This window comes from Diceros bicornis, chromosome 7, assembly GCF_020826845.1.
Source record: "Diceros bicornis minor isolate mBicDic1 chromosome 7, mDicBic1.mat.cur, whole genome shotgun sequence".
Taxonomy (NCBI): Eukaryota; Metazoa; Chordata; class Mammalia; order Perissodactyla; family Rhinocerotidae; genus Diceros; species Diceros bicornis.
In genome coordinates this window covers 63,983,405-63,989,771 of record NC_080746.1, presented here as the reverse complement: position 1 = coordinate 63,989,771, position 6,367 = coordinate 63,983,405, and positions in this window count along the sequence as shown.

The window sequence follows — 6,367 nt, the reverse complement described above, 5'->3', positions numbered from 1 at the left end:
GGCAGGGTCAGAAGTGTGGGTCATTGGTTCAGAGGAAACTCATTGTGGTCATGGATTCAGATTGTTCTCTGGTTATTCAGAGCCGTGATCAAGAAACTTTGCAGAACTCCCAGCATGAAATTATGTGCCTAGTCTTGTAAATTAAATTAATCAATACTAATGATTAACATGCATTCAAGTTCACAAGCTGTTGGTCCACACTAAAAAAGAAGGAAAATAGAATTTCTCCCAATCCTCAATTATTGCATAGAGATAATAACTAGATTGAGAAAGAACAGAAAAATGTTGATTTATTTTTGTTCATGATACCTTGCAATCACAGATTTAATAGTTGAAACACTTCCTGACTTGAACTGGTCCCCCCATCTGATTAGAAATCATTGGATGCCATAGAATGAAACAAACATTACAGACCATCACGGCCTCCAGGCTTTAGAGTTAAAAAATGCCAGACAAGTCTTAATTCATTTTTTTCAATAAATATTCATTGAGACTCCCCTATCTGTCAGGTTCTGTGTTAGGGATCTGAGTACAGAGTGAGAGGCAAAACAGACACACTTCCTGACACCATGGAGCTTAGAGTCTAAAGGGAAAAAAAATCATAATAAAAGCTCTCCCTTATTCATGGCTTGCTTACTAGGAGCTGGGTGCAGGGCTGTGCAATATATTTGCATTTCATAAAAGAGTCAACAGCCTTGTGGCGGTTTATTACTCATGATAACCCTGTGGAGGTAGTGGGAACCATGGCTTTGACCTGGTGTAGTCAGGGCTCAGAAAAGTTATTTGGCATGTTCTGTGGGTTCTGGGTTCCAGAGGAGCTGGGACAGAATTCAGGTTTCAGTAGTCCAGATTACAGATCCATTGACACCTAGACATTTCCACTAACCCACATCACAAGAGCCAGCCTTGTTCACAGGCCGGGGATCTCCCATCTCCAGCCTGTGCCTTCTCTTAGTTTATATTCTCCACTAATGAATGAATCATTCACAGAACTTGTTACATACCTATTAGGTGGCAGGCACTGTGCACCTACAATTATCTTTCTACTATTATCTGCAACGGTAGGAATGACTATCGTCACTTTACAGATGAAGAAATTGAGGATCAGAGAGGAGCTCTGTTATTCCAGGGCTAAAAACTGGTAGAGGGAGCCAGGATTTGACCCACAACATCGGAGCCAGAACTCTTCCCAGGAGCATGAAACTGCCCCTCCTAATCACTGGAGGGCCTGGCCAGTGGATACTCTCAAGCCTATAACCATGGCTCCTGCTGGACATCCCTAAGCCCCCCTGCAATATCTCCAGGTTATGGAATCCAGCAGCTCTAGCAGAAACAGACTCATTTTGGGAACACTTGCCTCTCCTCACTGCAGCACTACAACTTGAAGCTTTTACTCACCTATTCTAGTGAATTCAACAACATTGATTGAACAGCTTCAATGTGGGCCTGGACACTAACCCCATGAGCCCAACACAGCCCTGCTCTGCAAGGGTTGAAAATTAAGAGTGTGAGAGAAACTTAGAACCACAGTAAATATAATGCAAGTAGATTTAAGGTTATATGAGACACAGGAGGAAAAGGTGAAAGAGACACAATCCTACTGGGGAACCTAGGAAGGCTTGGGGGGAGGTGCAATTTGTCTGGGCCTTGAATGATGGATAAGACTCAAGTGTAGAGATGGGGCAAGGAGGGGAGGGGAGCGGAAGGGTGAGTGTGAAGGAGCCAAGTCATGCAGGCAGAAGAAGAAACTTGTAAGCTAGAGAAGTTGTTTTTCCAACTCACAAAGTCTGATCCATTTTCACAGAGCCCCTGGAAGGAGCCAATTCATGCAGGCAGAAGAAGAAACTTATAAGCTAGAGAAGTTGTTTATCAAACTCACAAAGTCGGACCCATTTTCACAGAGCCCCTGGAAGGAGCAGCTTGTAGGAGCCAGGTGCAGCTGGAGGGGCTGCCTCAGGGGTGAGCTGAGAAGAAAGGAAGCTGTGGACACTTTGAAAGTCTTCCCTGAATGGGAGCCATCTGGTGTTTATTGCCAAGCACAATTCTTTTTATTTTCTCCAGGCTTCTGGGCTCTGGTGTCTGGCGTACTGTCCCCTTGGGCTTTGTGAGAGTGGAGGGACCCGTAGCGGCTCCCTGACCCACAGGAGGAAAGGCATCTCAATCCTGAAGCCTGACTGGTCCCAGCCTTCGCAGCTCTACAGAAAGTGGTCTCCATGGTGAGCTGATGAGCTGACAGCTGTCTCTCTAGGAGCCCCCTGGGTCTTCACTGCCTCCATGTACCTGTCCCCTTGTGGGAGAAAGATGGTAAATTTTTAATCCAGGCCAGTTACATCTGGGAAAAACAATCCAAATGCTAATCCATCTGGAGAGAGAACGAATCCATATCTTCTGCTGCCTGTATCTTTTGTTTTTCATCTCTGGATCTTTAAATTTTATTGTGAGGCCAGAATGAACCCCCTGCAATCCTCTCTCCTACCCTTCAGGCAGCCTTTTCAACATTTCTTTGTGCTTGGGCTCCTTCTGCTCCTCACTAACAGAGCTCCTTTCATCTGGATGTGGCACCGCTATAGGAAATAGCTAAACAAGCCTCCTACACCCCCGTGAGGAAAGAGGAGATCATAACTTGCTTTCCTCCTGTCGAGGAGGAGAAAAAGGCGTGGATAGTACAGTGACTTAGTCAAGGAGTCCCAGCTCCTTCAGCCATCCTGAAATAGCTAGAGCACTGTCCACAACATCCTGCCCTTGTTTGCTTCCGCAGGAGTGACCACACATTTTCTAAAAGGACTTTGGTATATTTCTTCCTACACTAGCTCTTCCTCCTGTGCACCCTGTTTGATAAATGTCATCAACCAATCACCCAAGCCTGGGACATTCAACTCTGCAAGGCTTTAGGGACTTAACAGATCTCCCAATGCTCATGCCTCGTCTACCTCTTCTCTCTCCAACATTTTTAGAGCATCTTGCTTGCTTGGATTACTACCACAGCTTGCTCTCCGCCGTCTCTGTTCCTACCGTGTTTCCCTCTTGTTCCACCCTCAGGCTGCTGTCTGAATAATCTTTCTAAAAGACACAATTAGTTAGGTCATGCCTCTGCTTAAAACCTTTCTCCTACAGGATAAGATTTCAACTCCTTACCCTGGCGTAGATGCTCCATGCTCCATGCTCAAGCCTACCTGTCCAGCCCCATTTTCCACCTGTACCCCTCTATATTCTCTATAACTGGCCATTTAGAACCACTTCCTATTTTCCAGACTTGATGCATCATGGGTTGGAGAAAAAGGAGAACTGGCTCCAAGAAGGTGACAATCATTCTAGGCCTGGCTCAGGACTGGAGGCCAGTGCAGAATAGTAGAATGGGAACTCAGGTCAGAACCAAACCAGGGACCCAATTCTACAACCAGACACATACAAAAGAAGAGGCTGGGGTTCAAAGGCCAGACTCTATTATCACAATGGTTCTAGAGAGGGAATGCTACAACACAGAGACATTATATCTTGGGTAAGTTTAATTGAATGGAGCTCAACACTACAGCATCATCTTCAAATACTGATTGATTGTATAATTTCATCCTCATTACTCCTAGACTGGATGCCACTGGAGGCAGATCTGAGCCAAATGGTAGATTATTGAATCTGGCTGGAGTAGCTCTAAATAAAGGAGACCTAAGACAATCACTCTTCCATATACACTTTAGAGGGATTCCAGAATGTGGGATGGGGAGGGGCAGCGGCATTCAGACTAGTCCATGAGAGGTTTCAAGTTTTTTTTCTGTTGACCAAGAATTTAATAACATCTTGTTGACTGCATCTCTTTTTTTTATTGAGGTATAATTGGCATATGACATTATATTAGTTTCAGGTGTGAAACATAATGATTCAATATTTATATATGAGAAATGATCACAATAAGTTTAGTTAACATCTACCACCATACATAGTTACAAATTTTTTTCTTATCATGAGAACTTTCAAGATCTACTTCCCTAGAAACTTTCAAATACGCAATATATAATATTAACTATAGTCATCATGCTGTATATTACATCCTCATGACTTATTTATTTTATAACTGCAAGTTTGGACCTTTTGACCACCTTCACCCATTTTACCCACCTCCTACCCTCTGCCTCTGGCAAACATCAATCTGTTCTCTGTATCTATGAGCTTGTATTTTTGTTTTTGTTTTTAGATTCCACATATAAGTGAAATCATACAGTATTTGTCTTGCTCTGTCTGACTTATTTCACTTAGCATAAGGACCTCAAGGTCCATCCACGTAGTCGCAAATTGCAAGATTTCCTTCTTTTTCTTTTTTTTCTCCATTCATCCATTGATGGACACTTACATTGTTTCTTTATCTTGGCTATTGTAAATTATACTGCAATGAACAAGGGGGTACATAAATCTTTTTGAAGTAGTGTTTTAATTTTCTTTAGATAAATACCAAGAAGTGCAATTGCTGGATCATATGGTAGTTCAATTTTTTAGTTTTATGAGAAACCTCCATACTGTTTTCCATTGTGGCTGCACCAATTTACATTCCCACCAACAGCTCACAAAGGTTTCCTTTTCTCAACATTCTTGCTATTTTTGATAATAACCATTCTAACAGGTGTAAGATGATATCTCATTGTGGTTTCGATTTGCATTTCCTTGATGATCAGTGATGTTGAGCACATTTTCATGTACCTGTTGGCCACGTGTATGTCTTCTTCGGAAAAATGTCTGCTCAGATCCTCTGCCCATTTTTTAATCAGATTGTTTGTTTTTTTGCTATTGAGTTGTATGAATTCTTTTTTTTTTTTCCCCTCTGGAAGATTAGCCCCGAGCTAACATCTGTGCTAATCTTCCACTACTTTATATGTGGGTCACCACCACAGTATGGCTGATAAGTGGTGTAGATCCGCGCACGGGTTCTGAACCAGCGAACCCCACCCCAAGCAGAATGTGCCAAACTTGACCACTACACCAACAGGCCAGCCCACATGAGTTTTTTTTTATATTTTGGATATTAACCCCTTATTGGATATATGATTTGCAAATATTTTCCCCCGTTCAGCAGGTTGCCTTTTCATTTTGTTGATGGCTTCCTTTACTGTACAGAAACTTTTTAGTTTGATGTAGTCCCATTTGTTTATTTTTGCTTTTGTCGCCTTTGCTTCGAGTTTAAAATCCAATAAATCCTTGCCAAGACTGATGTCAAGGAGCTTACTGTCTATGTTTCTGAACCATTTTAAATGTTACTTTAAAGTTGTATCCCCTATTTTGAATATAAGAAGGCCATTACTCTCCTAAATTATGTTAATGTCTTATAAAAATGGCATAACTTTTAATGTTTGCTAAAACCAACATATGAAATTTCATCAACAAACAGTATTATTTAGATCAAGACCCCATAATCCAGATGTCACATAATGTGACCAAAAGTTTTAAGTCAAAATCATTTGTTAATTGAAAAAGGACCTACTATGTGCCAGGCCCAATGCTAGATGTGGCAGATACAAAGAATTAAACATAGTTTCTTAATGAGAAAGCAGTCTTTGGGAAATAGCAAACAATCACTAATCCAGGGTACTCAATATTTGAAGAAGTTTCTTGAGGCAAGGGATAGAAATGAGTGGATAATTCCTTGATCTCATATCATACATCTAAATGGGATTTAAATACCATCCATACTCTGATAACTCAAACTTCTGTCTCTAGCACAGATCTGGCCTCTGAAAAGTGCCACATGTCTAATTGTTTACTTTTGCTTCTCTTTTTGGATATTTAGTAGTCATTTCAAAAGTACAGTCATTTGGAGGAGTTGGGGATGGAAATAGAGTTTAGTATCCAAAGCGAAATTTCTGATATTACAGATAAAACTAGGTTCTCAGTTAATGGCAATTCTGCCTTTCCAACTGCTCTTGCAAAAAGTCTTGGTGTCATTTATTATTGCTCTCCATCTTTTATACCCTACGTATAGACTCTCAGAAAATCTTGTGACACATAACTTCAATTTTCACTCACCACCTTAGTCCAAGACATTATCACTTTTCACCCAGACTATTGAAATAAAGTCTTCATTGGTTTCCCCAATCCTACGTATACCCGCATGTTCTATTTAAAGTGCTGTCCCATCTCTGCCCTATGAATTAAATGTGAGAGGTACTAAGAATGTAAAGACTGAGAACTATTTAAGTAAGTATAAAATACTTAATAAATGAGTAATTGAAGAATCATGATGGCAAGGGGTCAGAATGAAGAAGATAATGAATACCTAAACGTGTGTTCAGTGAGGATTTGAGGATGGGGTAGTCAGGGTAAATATTGTGATAATGGTTGAAGAAGGTTTAAGTTCAAAATGAGGGTAGCAGCATGGATGTCA